The 27741-nt window shown below is 43.9% G+C and overlaps 1 protein-coding gene across 10 annotated transcripts in view; it reads left to right on the forward strand.

Annotated features, from left to right (window-relative positions):
* LOC139276702 (bis(5'-adenosyl)-triphosphatase-like) overlaps positions 1–27741 on the forward strand; it is a 1572769-nt gene that overhangs the window by 1544242 nt on the left and 786 nt on the right. The gene's annotated exons all lie outside the window — the stretch shown is intronic.

Genomic DNA, 27741 nt, shown 5'->3' on the forward strand with positions numbered 1-27741 from the left:
TGTAAAATATGCTGTATTTTATCCAAACATTTTTTTAATGTTCAATTTCTGCACCATTCTGCACCCTGAAGTAGGATAAAGTGAAGTGGGTGGAACTGTGGCTTATAAAACTCTCCTCTCCTCTCCAAGACTTAAGTTTGAATCCAGCACTGACTTAAAAATGAAAGTCCCATTGCAATGTTGGCTGTTTGGGTCCAACATGAAATGAGTGCAGTGCCATCTTGGCTCACTTCCCAGTGGTATAACACACAAATGCTCAAATTGGCACTAAATTAGTACTTTCTCTCAGAGAAGTTACAGAATGGTTTCTTGTAGAAATGGAAATGTCACACTATGCAGAAGAGGTTTTTCTTCTGCAACTGATAGTGATTCAAAGGAATTGATGGGGCAAAGAGCTTTATTTTGCATCTGGCCATGACCTGACCCAAGAATGCTCAATATTGGCACTGGATGCTAAAAGTGGAAAAAAATATTCCAAATCTGAGAATTGGCATTCTTGCCAATATGAATGAAATGTCTTTCTTACTAATTTCACAGCAGTGCATGCACATGTTGTAGAAAGTAAAGGATTTACAGAAGTTACTAAGTTTTCAAAATTGGTCTGATACACAATGGCCCCGATTTTTCGATAGGAATAACAGTGAGGCTCACCCTTATTATAGAGTAAATCGGACAGCAACTTCTGGAGTCCATTAATGTGATGTAAAATGCGGAAATCTGGAAGTTGCTGTCCAGTTTACCCTGCTCTTCCTCAAGCTGCACTATAAAAGTACATCGCAGATAGACTCAGCATTGAAATCCATGGAAGGACGGGCCCGGGCTGGATTTTCAGTTGGAGGCTTCTGAGGGCACTAATGGCGATGGGTCGGTAAATTTTGCGGCGGAAAATGGTTTGCGACGGTTGCCAAAAAATTTGGTTGCTGCGCCCTGAGAGTGGAGTGGAGCACTCAGAAAGACGTTCCACACCTCTCTCTAGGCCATTGCTAAAGAGCCGGCTTCGGTGCATCCCAAGAGAGGCCTCCCAGCAAAAAAACAATCGGGAGAGAAAACACAAAAAACATTCCCTATATAGTACTCCCACCCCCAAATTAATGTGAATCGCAAAAAAACCCAAAGAAATAGTAATTCCGCTTACCTTTTTCAGTCACTCTTTCCCTTAGCACACTGGGACAACTCTGACCGCCGGCTTTCCCTGACGATCTCACTACGGTGCGCTACAGGTGCCGCTCCAAGCAAATATGCGCAAATGTCGAAACCGGGAGAATTGCGCAGCGGCACGACGCTCCTGGACAATACTGCTCAGCGCCGCCACAAAACCAGCCCCAAATTTCCTGGCTGGAAGCTGGCCGCCCAGACTCTAAGCATTTCGCGACCCATTACCGCCCTTCCGGGGCGGTAATAGAGGTGCAATTGAAGCAAAGATCCAGCCCGTGAAGTTGTGATACTTACCCACTAGTTACCGACTAAACACGCTAGAAAAAGTTAGGGCTGGTGCATTCAGGTGTAAGTGAATTTTTAATGACATGATGAGCCTTAATTATTGCCAAACAACCTCTCTGGCCTTGAAAATCTTTCAAATGTCTCATTCCTTCAAATTTTTGTTTGAGATTTTTAAAAAACTAATAATTTTTTAAACTTTTTTTTTCTTTCTGCCCCTTTTATCTCTCCGTCTCAATCCCATCTTTCTTTCCCTCTCTTTATTTTGCTTTCTGTACATCATTTTACAATGAATTAAATATTCTAATTTATACATACTGGTTTAGACACTGCGTATCTCAGTCAGTCAGTCTTCAATCTGATTGGTTGAAGAGTCACGCTGTTGCTTTACCTGCTCTCATACACTACACTGTAAAGGGTGCTGCACTGGATGAGATGCCCAATTCGAGCAAGTTGCGCTCAAAAGCCCGAGGAAAGTCTGTGGGCAGCTGTAAGCATAATGAACGGCTCACTGCAAAATCCGGGTCATTCTTTAAGTTAGATTCAATGACAAGAAAGAAGTTCAAATGAGATTTTGAGTGTCTTCCTTAATCAGATTAGGCATTGGTAGCGAAAGTGATTTCAGTGCTTATATTTCATGCTTATCATTACCTTGACACTCATCAGAGCAACTGTGGACATCTGTCAACAATATTCAGAATCATTTCTTCCATCACTGCAGCTTTGTATCGAGGCTGTGGCCTGAAGCTGTGGGTCATGATTGTAATGGCAGTTCCCCAAAGCTGAGTGCAAGAAAGGTTGTATAGTGGGGCACACACTATCACAAAGATAGGCATGGAAGGCACATCTAGCATTTCAAACAGGATATTTAGTTGGTTAAATTTCACAGGGGGCAGTCACTTTGCTGCAGAGGGAGGTCTGCAGATAGCTTGTTCTCTGTTATACCTTCTACATCATGTAACACATTGTGGTATTACTACTGACTTGTCAGAGGGCAACAACGGCAGACACCTGAAGTATCAGACAGCCAAGGTGGTATTCCAGAATAAGATCGTGAAGCTACTCAGGATGTTCATAAAGCCATCAGTTAAAGCCATTTTTTCTACTGATGGTTGCCACACTCTCACACACACTGCATTGCATAGGGTAAGGATGATAGATACATTTTCCTGCTGTTGCTCAGCATCTACATTTAGTTGCACACAAATAACTCTGATAAACTGAGACTGGTACAGGAGGGGGAGGATTTCCATAGAGCACTGAGTATCAAAATCACAAGTGTGTTCTTTACAAATGAATTTACAATGTCACCATAACCAACCTTTTTCTTCTCTTCCATGCCTAGTTGCACCTGAGGCAATCCATTTCTTCCACTGATTTTATATTCAGTAGATCATGCACTGAGTTGTTTCCGTAGCGCTGTTTCCGAGTTGTTTCAGACCCCTTTTTATGTGACCAGGTGCTTTGCATGACCAGGGAACGGGACTGGCTACATGCGATGGTGCGGGGGATTGCCATCCACTCCCTGATCACTGCTCTCCTACTCACTGAGACTACAATGGAGGAGGCCCCTCTGCTCCCATCAGACACCAGTACCACACTAAATGTCAACCAGTATTCATAGACTGAACTCTCGTCTCCACTCTCCAAGTGCGCCTCAAACCTATAATCTTCTGACTCTGAGGGGGGAATGCTACCACTGAGCCAAGGCTTATTCCACTATAACAAATGCACAGAGGAAATCTTCCCCCAAAATGGGGGGTTGAAATGTTTAGAAATGTGATTACTGAAGTGCAGTACTACCACTAATTTTGTATAAGCTGAAAATGGGAAGTCGAGTTTGGCTATCCATTCGGTGGCCTCCTGAGAAGCGGAGTGGAGAAATGAGGTGCCTCCCGCAACAGGTCTTAGTGGGTAGGTTGATGTGATGTGTTCCATGGTCTGGGATTCATGGCCACAGACGCACTTCGGGTCATCCCTCATCTGCCTCTTGTGGAGCAGGTGACGCATCGCCCATGCCCTATACGGATTCAGTTGAGCACTATCCACTGTCTTCGAAGGAGATTGAAGCTAGTGACCTCTGTTATTGGGTCAGTGATGAGGTGTTGGTTCTTTATGTTGCATGCGTCCCATGATTCCATCCACCTGAATAGTGGTTTGATACCGGTTACATGAATATTGGCAGCGATATCTCAAAATGGCCGGCACGATTTTAAGCGCTTTAGTGGTGGGTTTTTCAAGTCTTCATGAATGGGAAGATCGATATTGCTCATGATTTGTTCCACCTCAAGGAGCACGGTGGTGTTGCAGCGAATCGCAGGCGGGGCAATGTGGGACAGCACCAGGAACCACTCAGTTTGAGTAGACTTAAACATCCCTGACACTGTCCTCATGGCAGCGTTTCACTGCATGTCCACGATCATTGTATGGTGGCTGCAGGACCATGAGGCAGAGCAGTATTCTGCAGCAGAGTAGACATTGGGCCACTGTTGTGGTGCAAAGTGATCTGGCTGTGCTCCGCCATGCCTTCATCGGCATGCAACACAGTCTGGCGCGAGGGCCTGTTACTGAAGCTTTCAATAGTCATCCACTGCTGCAGGACGCTCAGACTTATCAATACCCTAACGAGCAACTGTAAGTTCCGTGTCTACCTTGGTGACAAGATCAGCTGAACATTGACGTTCCACAGTGGTCTTTCACAGGGCAATGGCCTGTTTCAGCATCTATGCTGCGGACATGCCCTGCTTCAAATCGCGGAGGTTCACCTATGCCAATGACATAGCACTGCTGGTGCAGGCATCAACCCTGGAGGAAGCAAGTACAATGCTCACAAGTGACCTGGACCTACTGGAATGTGCCTTCCAGATCTGGCACCTCTGCCCCAATCCAGAGAAGACAGCTGTGTCGCCGTTCCATCTGAACAACAACGCCGCTGGAAAAGAACTCAACGTTTCCTTCTGAGAACCCAAAATACCTGGGCATCACCCTGGACTGGTCTCTCACCTATTGGCCTCATCTCACCAACACCGGCCAAAAAGTAAAAACCAGGATGAACCTGGTCTGGAAACTCACTGAAGTGCCGTGATGTGTCGGTGTGTAAATCTGAGCTATGTGCCACATATGCACTGGTGACGCAAATATAAATGAAATCTAAACAGGTAATTACAAAATAACAGTAACGCGCAATTTACAGCAGAGTACTATGAGGGAAGTACTTTGCCATTTGGATGTAAAATGACAAGGGAAGTAATTACATTTTTAGAATAAAATTGTCTGTCGTGACTGTCGGCTACATTGTGATCTGTGAGTCAGTGAGCCAATTTTCTTCTCCCTCCCTGTTTTAAGTATGCTAACTCCTTGCTAAATGACTTATTTTGTGTCTTCATTATAAACCAATCCTATTGTGCAAAACTTTTCTTCCTAATTTCAATTTACTCTCCAATCATGTTCTACCCAGTCATATTGCAGCAAAAATAAATTTGACGCACAACTACAGGACAGTTCCTCACCCACCCCACTACATGCCTCATTTATAATATAGTGAACAGATTAATACATCCATAATTCAGCAAAATGATCACAAACTTACCTATCCCATCTTCCAGTTGCTGAAGCAACTTTTGCCTGTCAGGGTGCTGAAGCCCTTTGGGTCACATGAACCTCCTGAATACTTCAGAGCCCAGCCACACTGTGGCTGCGGCAATGTTCACTGGAGCTTATCGTGCGGCCCCCAGAATCGGGCGGTAACCCCATTCAAAATGGCAATCTGGGTCCTATGGCATCAAAGGTGGCCTGGTTCTCCTTTCTTTTTGTGGGGCTGGGAGGATCGGGAGTGCTCCATAAATCCAGCCTGTGGCTGCTGCCACTCCAGCTCCCGCTCCAAACATTTGGGGTCACTCTAACGGGCCAACGTCTTTGGCCCAGAGGCCGACCGAGATGCCTGATATTTGGGCGCCACAGAGTCTGCGGAATGCTCGACCCCCAGCCACAGTCCACCACCCTGATGCAAATGAGGCTCGTCCCTCGAAATGGGCTGGGCCTCCCATCGCAATTACTGCATGGCCGGCCAGCACATTCCGCCAACCAATGACTGAAGTCCGCCCGGGGGAAATTACACCCCTAGATCTCCCTGATCTACCATTGTCTCAGTGGTAGCACTCTTTTCTTTGAGTCAGAAGGTTGAGGGTTCAGGCTCCATTCTAGAGCTATATAAATGCAAGTTCTTTCTTTCTCTCCCTCTTTCTGTCTTTCTCCTTTTTTTTCTATTTCTCTCTTATTTATCTCTCTCTCTTTCTTTCTCTTTCTCTTTCTGATTCTTTGTGATAGGTAGTCTAGGAAGAGGCCATTATGTACCTATGTTTAAATGGACTTCAGATATTGATTACTAATTGATCAGGTTTGTCAAACATAACTTCCGTTTCATGAAGTGGTATTGGATATCTCCTATTGTTGTTTAAAAAGGGAGAAAGGGATAGTCCGAGTAATTACAGGCCAGTCAGCCTAACCTCAATGGTGGGAAAATTATTGGAAAAAATTCTGAGGGACAGGATAAATCTTCATTTAGAAAGACACAGATTAATCAAGGACAGTCAGCATGGATTTGTTAAGGGAAGGTCATGTCTGATTAACTTGATTGAATTTTTTGAGGAGGTAACAAGGAGGGTCGATGAAGGTACTGCGTTTGATGTAGTGTATATGGATTTTAGCAAGGCTTTTGATAAGGTCCCACATGGCAGACTGGTCACGAAAGTAAAACCCCATGGGATCCAAGGTAAAATGGCAAGTTGGATCCAAAATTGGCTCAGAGGCAGGAAACAAAAGCTAATGGTCGATGTGTGTTTTTGTGACTGGAAGGCTATTTCCAATGGGGTTCTGCAGGGCTCAGTACCAGGTCCCTTGCTTTTTATGGTATATATCAATGATTCAGACTTGAATGCAGGGGGTATGATTAAGAAGTTTGCAGATGATACAAAAATTAGCTGTGTGGTTGATAATGAAGAAAGCTGTAGACTGCAGGAAGATATCAATGAACTGGTCAGATGGGCAGAACAGTGATAAATGGAATTTAATCCAGAGAAGTGTGAGGTATTGCATTTGGGAAGGGCTAACAAGGCAAGGGAATACACACAATAAATGGTAGGGCACTGAGAAGTGTAGAGGAACAAAGGGACCATGGAGTGCAGGTCCACAGACCCCTGAAGTTAGCAGGCCAGGTAGATAAGGTAGTTAAGAAGGCATATGGGATACATGCCTTTATTAGCCGAGGCATATAATATAAGAGCAGGAAGGTTAGGCTTGAACTGTATTAAACACTAGTTAGGCCACAGCTAGAGTACTGCTTACAGTTCTGGTCACAACATTACAGGAAAGATGTGATTGCACTAGAGAGTGTACAGAGATTTACGAGGATGTTGCCTGGAATGGAGATTATTAGCTATGAGGAAAGATTGGATAGGCTGGGTTTGTTTTCCTTGGGACAGAGGAGGCTGAGGGGAAACCTAATTGAGGTGTATAGCATTATAAGGGACCTAGATAGGGGTCAACAACCAGGGGGCATAGATTTAAAGTAATTGTTAGGAGGTTTAGAGGGGATTTGAGAGGAATTATTTTCACCCAGAGGGTGGTGGGGGTCTGGATCTCACTGCCTGAAAGTATGGTAGAGGCAGAAACCCTCACAACATTTTAAAAGTACTTGGATATGCACTTGAAGTGCCGTAACCTACAAGGCTACGGACCAAGAGCTGGAAAGTGGGATTAGGCTGGATATCTCTTTGTTGGCCAGCATGGACACGATAGGCTGAATGGCCTCCTGCCGTGCTGTAAATTTCTAAGATTCTATCAAGCCTGAGTCTTCTCGACAATCACTAATGGCATCTTCAAAGATGTTTTCCATTATTTCCCCACCATAGAGGAGAACCTCACAGGTCCTTGATTTCTAGGTTGTGATTTTAATCCGTTTTTGATTAATGGCACACCATGTGCTTTCCTCCAATCATGTGGCACCATCCAGGTTCTCATTGAGCATCATTGAAGATCTCCGTTCCATTTCCTGCACTTCTGCCTGCTCCCTCCCAGAATCATGATCGGGTTCCCCTTGTCCTCACCTTTCACCCACCAGCCTCCATATTCAGTGGATCATTCTCTGCCATTTCTGCCATTTCCAGCTTGATCCCACCAGTAAGCATATCTTCCCCTCCCTTCCCCTCCCCTTTCAGCATTCCAAAGGGACCGCTCTCTCCGCGACACACTGGTCCACTCCTCAATCACCTCCAACACCCCCTCCCCTTCCACAGCACCTTCCTGTGCAAGTGCAGGAGATGCAACATCTGCCCTTTTACCTCCTCCCTTCCCACTAGTCCCCAAACACTCCTTGCCTCATCTTTCGATTAAGCACTTTTCAGCCTTCTGGACTCAACATTGAGTTCAACAATTTCAGCCCGTAACCTCTGCCCCTATTTTTTCACATGGCATCTGTTGATGATTCTGTCATTCCCATTTACACCTCTTCTCGACTCATCTTTTATTTCTTTACTTTCCCATTACCATTTCCTTTTGCTTTGCACAATCATCCCTTTTGTCATTCAATCTGTCCTGCTTTCCACCCAATCACAGACTTTCCCTTTTGTTCTTTCCTCCCCTTCCCCTGCACTTTAAACCTGTTACAGCTCCAACTTTTTCCAGTTCTGACGAAGGGTCATCGACCTGAAATGTTAACTCTGTTTCTCGCTCCACAGATGCTGTCTGGCCTGCTGAATATTTCCAGCATTTTCTGTTTTTATTTCAGATTTCCAGTATCTGCAGTATTTTGCTTTTGCAACATTTAACACCTCTGCCATTTCCTTCAGTACCTGAGGATAAATTAAGTCTGGTTCTGGTGCTTTTTCCACCTTGTACCCATTTAATTTTGCCTGCACCATTTCCTTTCAGATGTGCAAGCAAGCTATTTTAGTATCAGTTTTAACTGCTAGGTGAGGGGCAGGTCAAACCTCCTCACAGTTCAAAACAAACACACAAGCCCAGATATAAGCTCCCGATGGGAGTAATATGGGCAGGGCCGAGGTGGATAGGAAAGCGTCTGGCAGTCCACTCTTGCTCCTCCTGGCCCACAAGGAAACAACATTTTTTCTTAAATCACTTAATTTTTTGGGCCCCTCCCGACCCAGATCTGATTGCCTGCAGGTGGATCTGGCACCTGGGGGACTGCCGCGATTATTAGTTAAAATGACGTCTATTGTCATCTAAATGAGTCGTTACACCTCAATATTAATTTATTCCTGAGAATGCAGCAGTAAGTTGTCCCGTGCTATTTTAACCACCCGCCCGTCACGCCCACCTCATTCCACTCGAGCAGGTAGGGTCAAAATACTGGCTAAAGTGTCCATTCAACTCTTCTGCCACACTATTGTCATCATTTATAATGCTGCCTGAGTTACCCTACAATGACCCTATTTGACCTTTAACTAACCTCTGACCCCTTACATAAGCAAAATAGTTGACTTCTGCTCAGCACAGCCTGCCTCAGCCCAGCAATACACCGGCAGAGGGTCTGGCCTAGACACTCATTCACTCTGATTGGGTACATCTCCCACTTTGTTCAACGTGTAAAAGTATCACTACATTATGAAATTAAAATAACTATTAAAAATGATTTCCTCAGAGGCCTCCCAAATTCCAGACCATTCCCTTCCCAACCCTCTGTGTGATTCTACTTAGGTTCAAGCCATCCACTCCCTTCCATCCCACCATTACTAACCTGGAGCTATCAAGCAAACCCAGGCACAGCACATCCTACTCTGTACCACCCTAGCCCCCTCCCTCCCCCCCCCCCCCGACCCACCACTCCCTCCTGACAGAAGGCCCATGTGACAATTTATCTGTGTCTCATGCACATTGTAGCTTGAAAGATACCAACTGCTGCTTTTATCTTATGAGCTTTTTTGAGTGGTTCAGAGAAGAGGGCGTCAGGACGGAGGTCGGGATTGGGGTAGATGTTGACTCTCACAGAATCGTAGAATCATTGAAGTTTACAGCACAAAAGGAGGCCATTCAGCTCATCTTGTCCGTGTCAACCAAAAAAGAGCTATCCAGCCTAATGCCACTTCAAGTGCATATCCAAGCACTTTTTAAATGCGATGAGGATTTCTGCCTCTCCAACCCTTTCAGGTAGTGAGTTCCAGACCCCCACCACCCCCAGGTAAAAATATTTCTCCTCAACTCCCTTCTAATGCTTCTACCAATTTTTAAATCTATGCCCCCTGGTTATTGACCTCTTTGCTAGGGGGAAGAGATCCTGCCTATCCACTCTATCTAGGCCCCTCATAATTTTATACATTCTCCCCTCCTAAATGTTTTAAAAACATTGACCACCTAGATGGGGTCGGAAGATGTTGCCCGAGATGATAGTGGGAGTGATGTACTGTTCTGTATTTGGAAGATTTATGGATTATTCTGATTCAGGCGCATAGATTTAAAGTAATTGGTAGAAGGTTTGGAGGGGAGTTGAGGAGAATTTTTTTCACCCATAGGGTGGTGGGGGTCTGGAATTCACTGCCTGAAAGGGTGGTCCAGGCAGAAACCCTCAATGCATTTAAAAGGTACTTAGATATGCACTTGAAGTGCCGTAATGTACAGGGATATGAACCAAGAGCTAGAAAATGGGATTAGGCTAGATAGCCCTTTTTCGGACGACACGGACACAATGGGCTGGATGGCCTCCTTCTGTGCCGTAAAAGTCTATGATTCTATAATCAGTAAAAGCAGAGGCAGGGCGCTTTCACATCTCAATCTTGGCTTCAGTCCTGACGCCTCCTTTGTTGAACCAGTCCGAAGAAACGTATAACACAAAAGCAGCAGGAAGTATCTTTTCATACCTAGCAAGAAACAAGATCATTTCATTGGCAATCAAAGTGTATCTCTCTCATTCCTGGTGGGAGATGAGAGGAAAAGGAGAGAATAAGTAACATCAAGACAGGAAGGCATGCACAGAGAAAGGTAGATAAATTGTGCGAGACAGAGTGTGAAACGTTCAGAAGACCAAGGAGACAGCAGGGAGGATACAATTACAGAAAAGGGAAGAGAGAAAGCAGAGTATTAGAGGACAAGGAGAGAAAGTGTGACAGTCATGCACAAAGTAAAATAAGGTTAGGAGACAGAATGGAAGGCACAATTACAGGATGAGCGTCCGTTGTAAGCAACTACACAAAGGATTGTTGTAAACAAGGCTGATGGTGTAAAAATAGCAAGAGGCGAAAACAAAAAGAATAAGCAAAGGCAGAGTGTAAATTTGTAATGAAGGATTCTGCCAGGTTTGACTCCATGATACAGCATATGGGAAATCTAGCAGGATGTGAAGTATATGTGATTAGTAATGCTATGTTTATGCTGCAAAACTGCATTAGGAAATGGTTCTGCAATATAAACACATTAACGCTTCAGGCTGTCTCTACTGCAGAAATCATTCTGTTACTTTTGTGAACCGATTCCACAGCCAGTAATAATGTCAAAACAGCCTCACATGAGCACTTGATTTTAAAACATGGTTTGCAACTACGTATCTGGGCTGCTGTGGCTTTCCAGGAAGGTTTGTATGGGTCAAGGAGCACATAACCCCCTTCACTGACCTGTGCTAACGGTGAGCCAGCTGACAGAAAACACAGCCACCTCAGGCTTTGGTGTCATGTCTGATTCTGTTTACAGGACGATCAGGAAGCAGCCTCCAGTGCTGACTGCAAAGACCACCTCTTTGGTAATAAGTACAGAGTCTAAAGGCAGCAGCAGCACCTTGTTTTACTTTAGAAGTGGCAGAAGTTTGGAACTCTCTTCCGCATACGGCAATTGATGCTCGATCAATTATTAATTTATAATCGGAGATTTTTTGTTAACCAAAGGTATTAAAGGATATGGGCCAAAGGCGGGTATATGGAGTTTGTTCGCTGATCAGCCATGATCTCATCGAACGGCGGAACAGGCTCGAGGGGCTAAATGGCCTACTCCTGTTCCAATGTTCTTATGTACCACTTCATTGCCAATGTCAGGATGGTTGGCTGCAGTTGCACAGTAAATGCTGGATAACACTCGTACACTCTCGGTTTAGTTATTGATAGAATCGTCCTTCAGTATTTCAAGTAAAGTTTCTTCTGAACAGGATAGGTACTGCTCTTCAGTAACAATAAGAAATGCTGCAGCATCTATGGAGAGAGGGTTAATATTTAAGGTCCATGACCCTTGGTCAGAACCGGAAGATGGTACAGGAGGAAAGGAGCCAGGGAAAAAGGTGCGAGAAGAAATAAATGACTATGTACACAAGAAAAGGAATCATCTGTGTAGTGATTTGGTGGACAACAGGAGATGGTTAAATGACAGAAATGATCATGGTGTGAGAGAAAAGGAGGCAATGATGAGCAAAATTAGAGAAGTAAAAGACATACCTGAGATCCAGAGAATCTGTGAATTATTAAAGCAGAATAACAGAGGGACAGGGCAGCATCCTCCTTCCCTGATCTCTACTGCTTCCCCTTTATACATCCTGCTCATTACATCCCCAAAGAACTCTAACAAAATTGTCAAACATGATTTCCCTTTCATAAAACCATGCTGACTCTGCTTGACTGTATTATGATTTTCTAAATGTCCTGCGACTACTTCCTTAACAATGGACTCCAGCATTTTCTCAATGACAGATGTTAGGCTAACTGGTCTATAATTTCCTGCTTTCTGTCTCCCTCCTTTCTTAAATAGGGGCGTTATATTTGCGGTTTTCCAATCCACAGGGACCTCTCCAGACTCTAGGGAATTTTGGTAGATTACAACCAATGCATCCACTATCTCTGCAGCCACTTCTTTTAAGACCCTAGGATGCAGGCCATCAGGTCCAGGGGATTTGTCCACCTTTAGTCCCATTAGTTTGCCCAGTACTGTTTCTTTAGTGACAGTGATTGGTTTAAGTTCCCCCCTCCCTGTAGCCCCTTGATTATTATTTGGGATGCTTTTCGTGTCTTCTACCATGAAGATCAATACAAAATATTTGTTCAAAGTCTCTGCCATTTCCCTGTTTCCCATTATTAATTTCCCCAGTCTCATCCTCTCGGGGACCAATATTTACTTTAGCTACTCTCTTTCTTTTATGTTTATATTTCTTGCTAGTTCACTCTCATAATCTTATCTTCTCTTTATTATTTTTTTAGTCCTCTGGCCTACCACTAATCTTCGCAACATTGAATGCCTTTGTTTTCAATTTGATACCATCCTTTACTTCCTCAGTTAGCCACGGATGGTTCATCCTTCTCTTAGTCTTTCTTTCTCACTGTCTTTGTGAGAGTTATGAAATATTTCCTTAAATGTCTGCCACTGCTTTTCTACCATCTTACCCTTTAATCTATTTTCCCAGTCCACTTTAGCCAACTCTGTCTTCATACCTTTGTAATTGCCTTTAGTTAAGTTCAGGACACTAGTTTTCTCGACTCCGAGGGACTGCCTAAGGGAGATCGAGTATAAAAATAGAGAAGTCCTGCTACAACTGTACAAGCGTTGGTGAGGCCACAGCTGGAGTACTGCGTACAGTTTTGGTCTCCTTATTTAAGGAGGGATATACTTGCATTGGAGGCAGTTCAGAGAAGATTCACTCGGTTGATTGGTTGATTACTGAGATGAAGGGGTTGTCTTATGAAGAAAGGTTGAGCAGGTTGGGCCTATACTCATTGGAGTTTAGAAGAATGATAGGTGATCTTATTGAAACATATAAGATTCTGAGGGGGCTTGTCAGGGTAGATGCAGAGAGGATATTTCCCCTCTTGGGGGAATCTAGAACTAGCGGGCATAGTTTCAGAATAAGGGGTTGCCCATTTAAAACTTCTTCTCAGAGGGGCGTGAATCTGTGGAATTCTCGACCCTAGAGAGTAGGCTGGGTCATTGAATATATTTAAAGTGGAGATAGACAGATATTTGAATGATAAGAAGGTCGAGGGTTATGGGGAGTGGGCAGGGAAGTGGAGCTGAGGCCAAGATCAGATCAGCCATGATCGTATTGACCGGCGGAGCAGGCTCGAGTGGCCAAATAGCTTACACCTGCTTGGATTTCTTATGTTCTTATGTTTCCATGATCTCACCACCTTCCCCGGCCCCATCGATGTCCCCTCCTCTCCCAATATCTCTGCCCCCACACCCATTAATATCCCGCATCCCCCCCCCAGCCCCGATCTCTCACTCATTCCTCTACGCTCCTCGACTGTGGCCTGGTGCCGAAGGCCTATCTGCTCCACAGCTAGCCAGCCTCTCAATACCTGCTCCACAGCTAGCCAGCCTCTCAATACCTGCTCCACAGCTAGCCAGCCTCTCAATCTGGCTGACAGTGACCAGGAAATCGAGTCCAAAAATGGTAATCAGGTCCTGCCATTAAATTTGGTAAGTACGGAGGAAAATCCATTCTTCCGGGTTTCCCGCCTGATAAACTGCCCCCGCCTTTCTCCATTAATATCGGGGCCATAATGTCTGAGGATTTATGCCACCTGGCACTATATGCTGCTACTTCATAATGAACTGCAACGTGAGGCACGCTATGTATCATGATTGAGGCTTGCTGTGTGTCACATTTTGTTTTTATCCATGATATTTTACAACATCTTGACCTATTTGTTCAATAACGGATCTGATTTCCATCTATATTGTGCCCCATAAACAGGTGTACAGAACAGCCAGCAATTTTCAAATGTGATTGAATTTTAAAAACCTTGATGATGACTTTGTTTTGCTTTGTGGTCAGCTCTGTGGGTGAAGAGGATTTGTGGAGCGGTTTTGAAGGATTAGATCGTGAAGCCTGTCAACAGTATGAGCATTCATGAGAGATGCAAGAACCAGCCTTGGGGTCCAACCAAAGGGGTTCTGTTGTTAATGGAATGGGGTTGCCATATGCTGCGCAGTGGACTGCAGAGTCCTTTATTGCTATGTCAGCCCAGGAAATGTAAGGCCCCCACAGTAGGTGCCATGTGGTCAAATGTCCTCGATACATTCTAGCTCACGTGATGCTATCAAAAGTACGTTCCCAAGATCTGGGTTGCTGTACTCGTGAGCTTCCTGTTCCTCCTCTGCCATTGCTACCTGCTTCTCCTCACTAGTTCTCGACGAATCGTCCATTGCAATGTCCTCAAGCTCATTATCAACATATGAAAGAAAGAAAGACAGACTTGGGGCGAGAACCTCCACTGTTTTTGCATGCTTAATGCCAACTTAACGCCCATTTTACCGCTAAAATGACGTATAACGCCCATATATCGCCCATTTTGGCACAAAATGGAAACTGACGGGCTTTTTTAGGAGACTTATCGTCGAGCGTTATTTTCCCAATGGGTGTAACGCCAGGAAAAAATATAACCGCCTGCCCATTTTTTTGGGGCGGAATCAGCAGAATGGGCGAAATCAACGCCCAGCGTTACTTTCTGCACGGAATTAACGCCGAGATTCAATATGAACGCCAGGCCACTGTTTTTTGTCATAAAGGGCATATTTACCCAAACTAGCAGCCATGGAGATCACCCATCATCAATTTCACCACCTCGCACACATATCGCCCACAATATTGCTCGCTCAAAAAAACGCCCACAAAAAGTGGAACGAACCGGAATGAACGCCAGCAGCGTGGCTAGCATTTGTTAAATCCCACTCTTACGTGAGGAGCTGATATCGGAAAGATTTGCCTGAAAGAGCGCTGATGTGAGTGACATCACTGACACACTGCTGTGTGTGTGCAGCTCAGACATCAATGGTGCCCATCAGCTTGGTGCCAGTTAAAGTTTATGTTGATTGATCTTAAGTTGTATTTAACCCTTTCATGGTAAGGAATCACCAGTGTGTAATGGTTCAGCTATCTGAGACAATGCGCAACAAGATTATGTTCAATAACAAAAGTTTAATACCAACATTGGTTTTAAATCATAAGTATCACAGCCAATAACACCCAACCCCCGCCCACACCCCACGTTTTCCACCATTGACATCAATCACATGTTCAACATGTCCACCAACACAGAATACAAAGGCAAAGCAGGAGTGTGGTCCCCAGCCCCCATACATTGCAACAAATTGCATAGACCCAGATGGAGATATAACATAGCCATCACCTGCACACATGCACCTCATTTTCCTTCCCCCCTCTCCTTCACCCCAGCTCTATCCATTCCCCTCCTCGCTCCACGGCACCTGGCCGAGGAGCTCCTCAGGCGGTGCCTCATTGGGGGGGATGAAGGCAGATGCGGTGGGTGCACGGGTACGGGAGTGGGGAGTGCCGAAGGGGCAACATTTTCTGATGCAGAAGCAGGATCTTGGTCCTTGTTCTCATCTGTTGTTCGCAGTGGTGGGGCGGAACCTAGGGATGGAGTGCCGCGCCCGGGGACCACTGGGAAGCCTGTGGCAGCAGTGTTCCTGGCTATCACATCCAGGGACTCCGCCATCTGCGGAATGTACTCGGTCATGGTGGCCAGCTGTCGGGATATGTCCCCCAATGCTTTGATGAGTTAGTCACCACTATCTACGGTCCTCCGGGACAACTGTACCATCTCTCCGCTGTCATGTCGCGCTCGTGGAACAGACCAGCCGCATCCACGAGGCCTCCGCGGGGTTGGCACCGTCCTGGGGACAAATGGGGTGCCCTGTGGAGAGATGCTTGGGGCCGGTACCTCCAGAGTGGAGGCGGGAATGACCGGAGGGCCACTAGATGGCCTTGGGGTGGAATGGCTTTTGGAGCGTGGCGATTCAGGTTCTTCGAAGTCCGTGCTCTCATCCGTCGAGAACAGACCCAGCGGATTGACGGGCAACAATCAGAGCTCCTCAGCACCAGGTATAGGAGGATCGCCCACCGACTCCCTGCCCCGTGCCCCCACCTTCTGGCCTCTGTGGCCTTGCCTGGGGTCGTGCTGCTGGCTTAGCTGCAAGATGCAAATGAGGTTGTTAGAGGAGAAGTGGGTGCTAGGGTGATGAGGTGAGTCCAGCACGACACACAGCATATGCACGACAAAAGCACCACCGCTCTCAAAATCATCGCAGATATCACATTTCATGACCATCAACACATTGTGCATTGCACGATTTTCATTTGGCCAGCATTATTTCCATGACAATTTTAGAAATCATCTATCATATATGATTGTTCGGATATGAGTTGGTGTGGCATCTATAGACTTTACATCATGCAATGGTGTAATCTTCACTCACGTGGCATCACTTCAGGGTCTACAGATACGTCCGTGACTGTCCGGGGGGGCTTCTCCATAAGTGCAGGCACTCGTTCCTCCATCTCCGTGATGTCGCTGGGGACTGGTGGCCTCCCACCTGTTCGTCTCTACATGGACCTCATTGTCGATAGCTTCTTCTGTAAAAGGTAACAGGAGAACATGGCATGAGATCATTGCGTGATATCATTGCTAGGTACTGTCACAGAGACTGATACAACATATAACCGACAGATGTAATCATGATTATTATGATAATTATCATTCTTTACCTAAAGACGTACACCGTGACCGCAGACTTTGAGTAAAACATTCCCGGTAAAAGTGCAAGACCTCACATCTGCTGATAGTCACTCATGACTGTTACAAATCAAATTATAGAAATACATAAGTACATGTAAATCAATGTAATACTTACTCTTGCAGATCCCACAAGATCGTTCCATCGTTTACGGCCTTGGTTGTCCTCACGCACCTTGTTGGTCGCCTACGAGATCACCTCTGCTATCTCGGTCCATATCCTCTGGTAGGCCTTTGGGGTGGGCTTTCCACGCCCTCCCTGTGTCAAATCACCCCAGCGTAACTTGACCTCCTGCAGGAGGGAGGTATTTGCCTCATCTGCGAAGCTCCTGGCTCTTTTGCAGACTCCAATGTGCTCCTCTCCCACCTCACTGCTCTCTCCAGCGTCAATCTCCACAGTATGCTGTGATGCCTCCTCCTCTCTCTCCATTATAGGCCAAATTCGGTCAAATATGTGGCTAGTAACAGCTAATTTTTGTTTGCCTACTTGCTGTGAAGCTCTAAAGCCTCCCTCCTTCCTCCCAAAGCAGCCACACCACACCCAGCCACGCCTTCAGTCCCTCTGAGCTCCCTCTCTCTCTGTCTCCTCTTCTGTGCATGTCATGATGACCCTTGACCTCCAGAATCGCAGGAATCGAGCGTTGCCATGCCGTTGCTAACGACGGCCACACTTTATGGCAGAAGGTCAAAAAAATTTAACGCTACCGCCATGTGATATCGCTCACGGTAACGCCCATTTTCAAAAATGTAAACTAGGTGTTCTGAGAATGGGCGAGAAGCCGGCGATCTGAAAACCCTTTTTTATCGCCCGCGCCGGAAATAACGACCATTTTTTGGCGATAAGCTCAAAAGTGGAGGTTCTAGCCCTTGGTTTTATATAGCACTTTTCACGACCACCGGACGTCTCAAAGCGCTTTACAGCCAATGAAGTACTTTTGGTGTGTAGTCACTGTTGTAATGTAGGGTACGCGGCAACCAATTTGCACACAAACAGCAATGTGATAATGACCAGATAACCTTTTTTTTTGTTACATTAATTGAGGGATAAATATTGTCCAGCTCACAGGAGATAACTCCCCTGCTCTTCTCCAAAATAGTGTCACGGGATCGTTTACGTCCACTTGAGAGAGCAGACGGGGCCTCGGTTTAATGTCTCGTCCAAAAAACGGCACCTCCAACAGTGCAGCACTCCCTCAGCCCTGAACTGGAGTGTCAGCCTAGACTTTTTGTGCTCAAGTCCCAGTAGTGGGACTTAAACTCTCAAATTTCTGACTCAGAAGCGAGAGTGCTACCCATTGAGCCATAGCTGACACTTATCCTGGGGAGGGATGTACTTATGCTTCTGTTTTGCAGATTAGTTTGAGGCATGTATTGTGCATGTAAAGTGCAATCTGCCTCTCGGCCTCTGGCCTCAGTTAAGCTTCACATGGCTCACCAATAGACAGAGAAGAGGAATAAGTGTTACAATGATATCTAAATGAGAAGTTAATAAGAACATAAGAATATAAGAACATAAGAATTAGGAACAGGAGTAGGCCATCTCGCCCCTCGAGCCTGCTCCGCCATTCAACAAGATCATGGCTGACCTGGCCGTGGACTCAGCTCCACTTACCCGCCCGCTCCCCATAACCCTTAATTCCCTTATTGGTTAAAAATCTATCTTTGAATACGTTCAATGAGCTAGCCTCAACTGCTTCCCTGGGCAGAGAATTCCACAGATTCACAACTCTCTGGGAGAAGAAATTCCTTCTCAACTCGGTTTTAAATTGGCTCCCCCGTATTTTGAGGCTGTGCCCCCTAGTTCTAGTCTCCCCGACCAGTGGAAACAACCTCTCTGCCTCAATCTTGTCTATCCCTTTCATTATTTTAAATGTTTCTATAAGATCTCCCCTCATCCTTCTGAACTCCAACGAGTAAAGACCCAGTCTGCTCAATCTATCATCATAAGGTAACCCTCTCATCTCCGGAATCAGCCTAGTGAATCGTCTCTGTACCCCCTCCAAAGCTAGTATATCCTTCCTTAAGTAAGGTGACCAAAACTGCACGCAGTACTCGAGGTGCAGCCTCACCAATACCCTGTACAGTTGCAGCAGGACCTCCCTGCTTTTGTATTCAATCCCTCTCGCAATGAAGGCCAACATTCCATTCGTCTTCCTGATTACCTGCTGCACCTGCAAACTAACTTTTTGGGATTCATGCACAAGGACCCCCAGGTCCCTCTGCACCGCAGCATGTTGTAATTTCTCCCCATTCAAATAATATTCCCTTTTACTGTTTTTTTTCCCAAGGTGGATGACCTCACATTTTCCGACATTGTATTCCATCTGCCAAACCTTAGCCCATTCGCTTAACCTATCTAAATCTCTTTGCAGCCTCTCTGTGTCCTCTTCACAACCTGCTTTCCCACTAATCTTTGTGTCAACTGCAAATTTTGTTACACTACACTCTGTCCCCTCTTCCAGGTCATCTATGCATATTGTAAACAGTTGTGGTCCCAGCACCGATCCCTGTGGCACACCACTAACCACCAATTTCCAACCCGAAAAGTACCCATTTATCCCGACTCTCTGCTTTCTGTTCGCCAGCCAATTCTCTATCCATGCTAATACATTTCCTCTGACTCCGCGTACCTTTATCTTCTGCAGTAACCTTTTGTGTGGCACCTTATCGAATGCCTTTTGGAAATCTAAATACACCACATCCATCGGTACACCTCTATCCACCATGCTCGTTATATCCTCAAAGAATTCCAGTAAATTAGTTAAACATGATTTCCCCTTCATGAAACCATGTTGTGTCCTCTTGATTGCACTATTCCTATCTAGATGTCCCGCTATTTCTTCCTTAATGATAGTTTCAAGCATTTTCCCCACTACAGATGTTAAACTAATCGGCCTATAGTTACCTGCCTTTTGTCTGCCCCCTTTTTTAAACAGAGGCGTTACATTAGCTGCTTTTCCATTCCGCTGGTACCTCCCCAGAGTCCAGAGACTTTTGGTAGATTATAACCAATGCATCTGCTATAACTTCCGCCATCTCTTTTAATATCCTGGGATGCATTTCATCAGGACCAGGGGACTTTTCTACCTTGAGTCCCATTAGCCTGTCCAGCACTACCCCATTAGTGATAGTGATTGTCTCAAGGTCCTCCCTTCCCACATTCCCGTGAACAGCAATTTTTGGCATGGTTTTTGTGTCTTCCACTGTGAAAACCGAAGCAAAATACTTGTTTAAGGTCTCAGCCATTTCCACATTTCCCATTATTAAATCCCCCTTCTCATCTTCTAAGGGACCAACATTTACTTTAGTCACTCTTTTCCGTTTTATATATCTGTAAAAGCTTTTACTATCCGTTTTTATGTTTTGCGCAAGATTACCTTCGTAATCGTTCTTTCCTTTCTTTATTGCTTTCTTAGTCATTCTTTGCTGTTGTTTAAAATTTTCCCAATCTCCTAGTTTCCCACTAACCTTGGCCACCTTATACGCATTGGTTTTTAATTTGATACTCTCCTTTATTTCCTTGGTTATCCACGGCTGGTTATCCCTTCTCTTACCGCCCTTCTTTTTCACTGGAATATATTTTTGTTGAGCACAATGAAAGAGCTCCTTAAAAGTCCTCCACTGTGCCTCAATTGTGCCACCGTTTAGTCTGTGTTCCCAGTCTACTTTAGCCAACTCTGCCCTCATCCCACTGTAGTCCCCTTTGTTTAAGCATAGTACTCTCGTTTGAGAAACTACTTCCTCACCCTCAATCTGTATTACAAATTCAACCATACTGTGATCACTCATTCCGAGAGGATCTTTTACTCGGAGATCATTTATTATTCCTGTCTCATTACACAGGACCAGATCTAAGATAGCTTGCTCCCTTGTAGGTTCTGTAACATACTGTTCTAAGAAACAATCCCGTATTCATTCTATGAATTCCTCCTCAAGGCTACACCATGCGATTTGATTTGACCAATCGATATGTAGGTTAAAGTCCCCCATGATTATACCGTTCCTTTTTCACATGCCTCCATTATTCCCTTGATTATTGTCCGCCCCACCGTGAAGTTATTATTTGGGGGCCTATAAACTACGCCCACCAGTGACTTTTTCCCCTTACTATCTCTAATCTCCACCCACAATGATTCAACATTTTGTTCATTAGAGCCAATATCGTCTCTCACAACTGCCCTGATATCATCCTTTATTAACAGAGCTACCCCACCTCCTTTCCCTTCTTGTCTATCTTTCCGAATTGTCAGATACTTCTGTATGTTTAATACCCAGTCTTGGCCATCCTGCAACCACGTATCTGTAATGGGCACCAAATCATACTCATTTACTTTATTTCGAATGCTGCGTGCGTTTAGGTAGAGTGTTTTAATAATCGTTTTTAAACCATGGTGCTATATTCTGCTTAATAAGTGACAGAATTATTCTACATTAGAGGCTTCACTATCAGTGAATGACTGAATGAATAGGGTAGAGAATCAAAGAGTCATAAGTTTGTGGAAAGAACAGTTTGGGACCAGCTCTGAGCTGAGTATATTTGTCTAAAATGTACCTTGAAAGGAGCTTCTTTAATTCTGTCACAGTGCATTTGGGGTTAAAAACTAGACTAAATCATGGAAATCGTATTCCAGCTTGACTTGATGCAATTGTTGCTACAATTAATTGGTTTGTTGAAGACAAATGTCCACGGGAGGAGTCAAGCCATTAAGGTCAAGTATTAACATCTTGGGGATTTGTTCAAATATGCATTTGATTGGTTTGAGTAGATTTTAAACTTTCACTGCTGGGTGAAAGACTGGTGGTAGCAGATTGGTGACCTGTTATGCACCTCGCCTAATTTTGAAGCCAATCTAAAAGAAAACCCAGGGGGTAGGGGGCTATAATGTTGCCGGTCCGGTACCACTACCATGGGGTGATGCTGGCCCTCTCCCCAGTTGCTTTCTGCCTCCCCACTCCCGACTTGCAGGCTACTGCCATTGAGGCAGAAACTCAAATTCTAACACAGAAAATGACGATTTCTGAAGAGCCTCAGCCCCCTTCCCACTCCCCCCCCCACTCCCAATTCTTGCGCAGTAGTCAATTATGTACACCAAAATCATTCCATACTGAATTATTACCTGTCCCATATCAGAGTGCTGCCCACAGTTATTGTGACGACATGAATGTGCCTCATGCAGGTACAGGAGCTAGAAAGATTTATCAGCCAGAACAGCAGTTGGGCACATTAGAAAAGGAGGTATTGGTGGGAAAGGGAGGGACTATGATGTGTATCATGGTGCATAATGACCCACTCTTCTGGTTACCCAATAGCAGCTCCTTGTGATGCACACTTGATCTAATAAAATGAACAATAATGGGAAGCTGTCCAACTTGAGTCTATGTGGGCAAGGGAACAATAAGGTTGTGATGGGGTCTCCCACCTTGACATACCTGATGAGGTCATTAAACATCTTGCAAATCTGCATTCAAGGCTACTGCAAAGTGCTGTTTGCATTGACATGTACTATTGCCTTCTGCTAGACACCTTACCCACTCTGTTGGTAACTCAATGACTATTTTGAGGAAATGGCAGTTTCCTGCTCCGATGCACTTGATCCAATTAAATTACTACAGCCTAGACTGAAAAACAGAGCACTTTGCTGCTCCCATGACTACAGATTGACATGGCCAATTTTTGGCAATTGCATTTGTTTTCCCCCTTTTGGTCACAAGAACAGCAATACCTCTTTAAGCTGATGCATGCATTAAATTATAGACAGTTGCAGTGCTGAACCTGTCCATTTCCCAGTTGCTTTCGGCTGAACCCAAAATTCAGCATGCCGATTGTCAGGATCGTACTGGCATGGTGCTGCTCAATATGTGTCCACATGGGAATCAGCCCCAAAATGTTTTGAAATCTTGTGTCAAAATGAAACAGTTGATTTTTACAACTTCCAGAAAATGTGCTCTTACTGAAAGAAGTAACCTATAAACATTGGCCCAGATTTTACAGGGCCGATGACGTTGTAAGTGCTCAGACTGGCCTCGCAAGTTCTGCGTTTGCGTATACGTGAAAACCTGGAATTTGCGATCTATCAAGTTTCGCATTGGCAGATCCTTCGCATACGCTGCAAAAACATTTTCGCTGGCACAGATTTGCCCAACTGCTACCCAGCAATGCCCATGAAACTCTTATGCCTGGTAAAAGCAGGTGTAGGGCCTTCTTTTACCAGCGTAAGAGTTAAAATAAATGCTTTTGAATGATTAAAACATGCACATACATTTAAAATTAGTTTAGGTAAATTTTGGCCAGTTTTTAAATGTTTAAACTTATTTTTCAAAAAATTAAATTTTTATTTTAAATGCTTAATTATAGTTTGAACACGTGATCATTTATTTGTATTTAAGTGGTGCAAATTTTTATTAAGTGATTTCTACTTTGCTTACGGGGATTCCGTACGTAAATGGATTCCCCAGCGCATCATCGCAATCCCCCTTTTTGATTGGTTGACCGGGCCTGCGTGATGCCATGGATGCTTGCGAACTGCGTGCGCCCCTGGGATCCGTGGGCCTTTACACAGGCGTACACTTGCAGGCCCAGGACCACAAGAATCCGCAGCTCCGGAGACACCAATGTTCATTTTTTTTTAGGTTCGGAGGCGTATTCTTCTAATACACCTCCGACCGCTATTCAAGGCCAATGTCTTGATCATTTGTTGCAACATTGCAAAGAGGCTTGGGAAGAACGTTTTGCAAAGGTGGCTATGATTATGCGTTTGATTCTATGTTAGATATTTTGATCAATTTCACACCACGTTGCTAACTGTTTGATGCAACCCACGACGGCTTTGATTTGAGTGTACCAAACCTTTTATCTGGAAGCCTTGTGTTTCTTGGAACTAAAATATATGGTCTTGACGCCACCTGTTGTCTGCAACAAAGCACAATAGTGAGCCTTTTGCAAGTTACTGTTTCCTTTTAGAAGCAGGATTTCTGAATATATTATTTAATAAAAAGATTGTGATTTGTAAAATATCACAGATACAGAATAAGTATGATATATAGTATGCCTCAATTTCTCTGTGAATTTTGTAAATAGTGGTTGGTACATGATGCCAAATGATAGAAATACTCAGCCAAGATAACCATAAATGACAGTACAACATGTTTTATAATTTTGAGTGATATATAGTAATTCATCAATCATCGAGTATTCTGAGTTAGTTTTGGGCAAGCATTTGTACACAAAAAGCCAAATAAGGCCAGGGAGGAACCAAGCACTTGTCTGTGATACATCCACTGACTGGCTGTTATTTTTATACAATATACACGTAGAAGTTCCTGTTCCAAGATTTGGGTCTTCCTTATGTATTAAGCTGCACTGATCATGCCCATAAGCAGTTTAAGCATCTTGCATACAAGACTGCGCCAATACTGACTTTTTATATAATTATATGATGGCGTAAGCCAGTGTTGTAATAATCAAATCTTTTTGTGGTCTGAATTGGCTGATGTGCCTTTCGCATGTATCCTCGTGAGCTGCTCCAATCTTTCCAAAGCTGGACTAAAACACTTAGTGGGACAAGTTAATATACAGTTTTTAACAGATGCAAGCAGATCTCACCTTGATTCAACTAACTTCACAGCCAATGTCAAGAATAAGAAAAATAATTAATATTCCACACTATTTCTTTTATAGCAGGCTCGCTTGATTTTCCCAGTGAGCCTTCTGATTCTGGGTTCGGGATCAGTGAGTTTTTCCTTGTTAGGTCATGCTTCTTCAATGCTCTAACTGACTGCCCATGTGCCCTTTGTCTTTTTCTCTCTATGATTCTAGCCAGTAGGAGGGCTACCCTACTGTCTTTCCTGTTCAATGATTCACGAGTAGGCCTTTCAATGAAACCCGTTATTCCTCCACCTTGCCCCCACCCCCACCCCGGGTGTTGTTTTAAAGAAAGCATCTGCAAGCTTCGTAAGATGAATATGAGCTTTTCTTCTTTAATGAGCCTGGGATGAGGACGTTGACCCTTATTGTATCATTTTGGACTTGACATGAGCGTTCCACAAACTGGCTTGTCTGGCTTTAATACATATCTTCAATACCTGGCCCATTAACAAATAGACTCTTCGGCTTTGTGGCTTCAGCCTGTAATTTTTTTAACTCTGTGCAAAATCACCTTGTTCTGAAACACAACACTTAAAACATAACTCCTTCGCAAATCTCTTTTGTGAAAATATATATTTTTTTAAATTCTGTAATAGAAAAATTCTTCTTATTCCATAAGCATTGCCAGATTTGTACTGGTATGTTATCTCAATAGGTAAGGGGGCTATTTGTAATGAAGAGTAACGAGCTTGTGATGTCTAGATATCAAGTTAGATATTTATCTGGTTGAGAACATGATTAAATTTGATACGGATAAATGTTGACATAAATGATGATCAGATCTCTGGAACATGATGATTCCTTTGCTGCAGGGACCATGGAGACACCATCAGTAAAACAGAATTGGCCAAGGTTGAATATCATAGGTTGCAGTATTACACTGATATCCTCGCATTTTACTAGTTTGCTTCAAGGGACTCTGAAAAAAATTTCACAAGCCTTCATCTCTAAAGTTTCAGCTGTAGTTATTCGTTTCCCTGAGGAGATTTAAATAAATTGGACTGTTCATGAAAGGGCAGCTCATACACACAGTCTGCAAGGAATAGGTTTAATGGTATCAATGGCTTTTTTTCATTTAATTTATTTTGTGTTTTTATGACCAAGGTACACAAGAATTGATGTTTCGTATTGTCATTGGTAGAAAAAGACAGAAAAATAATCTTCAAGCTCTGTGCACAGGTCACAGGAAAATAATTTTCAGAAAATGCATGGTGCCAGATTTGTTTGTTTACAAAACTTTATTGCAACACGCTGTTGTCCCAGAATCACCGTATATAATGTACTTTGCTTATGACCAGAGGCTTTAGAATTCTGTCACCAAAAAGGCATTTTCTGCATTAAGCCTAACCAAATACTGCGGCATGATAATGCAGATTGTATGTTAAATCTGTTCAGTGTTGGGAATATCGCAATATAATAAATATTTTTTAAATGCTGTGTAAAAATGAAGCTTTTTATTTTGAATAATCATGTATTTTAACCTCTTCAAAATAGTTTACTGTGTTCAGCCTCTGACTTCTTTATGAACTGCTCAGCTCTTTGCAGTAATTGCCATCATTTAATGCTTAGCTATCAGACCTGACTTTTCACAGAGGTAGGTAGTTATGCAAGCTATGTATTAAGTGGCAGCCTGCTAAGCTGGTGGTTTTTTGTTTAAAGTACTGGTATTTACAACATTAGATCTCTTTGTATATTTAAAGTGCCTATGAGTCCAATGTTGCTTGTTACCAGACAGCCACAGTAACTAGCTGGTTTTATATTAAAAAATCATTTACTTGGCTCACTGGCACAGTAAACAGGCTAGGAGTACATTATTATAATTGTGAGAAATTCAATGTTGAGGCTGTGTTCACTATACTAGGAGATGGAATTTTTAAGTGCTGGTGCTTCAAATATGGGGCAAAATCCAGTAATCCCACGCTCCCATCAGGCAACTGTGCTTTAAGGGAATGTGGGTCAGAGAATTGGCACAACAGTGCTATCGCTCTATTGCTGACTCATGTTCCCTTCAAGCAAAGCTCCTCATTGGTAGCAATGTGCTGTTTGATTGTCTGCCTGACATCAAGACCTGGATGAACCAGAATTGTCATTATTGGCAACACCAGTAATGTTCAGTCCCCATCGGTTTCTCCACACCCAAGTCCCTAATTCGATCCGCCATCCTGGACACCTACTCATGATTTACTCAACGCACAGTTTAGCGTTACACCCACATTTACTGCATTACAAAAAACACCGATTTCCACCTCTGAAATAACACTTGTCTCCATCCCTACCTCAACTCCACTGCTGATGAAACCTTCATTCAAGCCATTGTCATCTCCAGACTTGACTTTTCCAGCTCCTTTCTTGCCGGCCTCCCAACATTCAACCTACACAAATTGCAATTCATGCAGAACTCCACCACCTGCATTCTAACCCACCCAGCTCCCCATTTCTTAGCTCATTTGCCTCCAAATTCTTATAGTTGTCTACAAATCCCCTCCATAAGCCTTGCTCATCTCTCCTGCTTGGGCCCGACACTTAACTGTGAAGTGCCTTGGGACATTTTTTATGCCAAAGACACTATACAAATGTAAGTTGTTGTTGTAAGGAGCTGGGGTTAAACCCCATGCTGTTTATACACTTCACTTGAAGCATGGGAGGCTCAGAGGCTGGATTCACAGTTTTTGCAAAAGACGAGTTTAACATTGGCACTTGTTTAATTTGGATCACTGGAAACTGGCATCTGTGCACTGTGCTTCATGCCTACAGTCCTTTATTTCATCAGTACTATTGTCAACCCAGTTTTCTGTAGGTCTATCATTTTGCTTCTGTGATAAGGAAGCTAAATTTAGCAGTGCTAATGCAGGGACCCAGCCAATGAGTGCTGATTTTTTGCGATCTAAATTAACTTCCAGTGTGAATGCAGCTAAAATGGTCTGTTAAGAAGCTGAGATCAGTGAGGTTAATCCATATACATTTCACACCTTACATACTGCAGCTGCCTAGCAGTATGTAAATAGAGAAATGTGTGAGGATTTAGCAAAGTTCAAATAGAGAATAGAAGGACCTAAAAATCCTAATATTAACACAGACCAGATCAAGCTACATGGGGTTAACCTCTATCACTTTAATAAGAGCATATATTCATGGAGTTTA

The sequence above is a fragment of the Pristiophorus japonicus genome, chromosome 12 (genome assembly GCF_044704955.1).
Source record: "Pristiophorus japonicus isolate sPriJap1 chromosome 12, sPriJap1.hap1, whole genome shotgun sequence".
In the NCBI taxonomy this organism is placed as follows: domain Eukaryota; kingdom Metazoa; phylum Chordata; class Chondrichthyes; family Pristiophoridae; genus Pristiophorus; species Pristiophorus japonicus.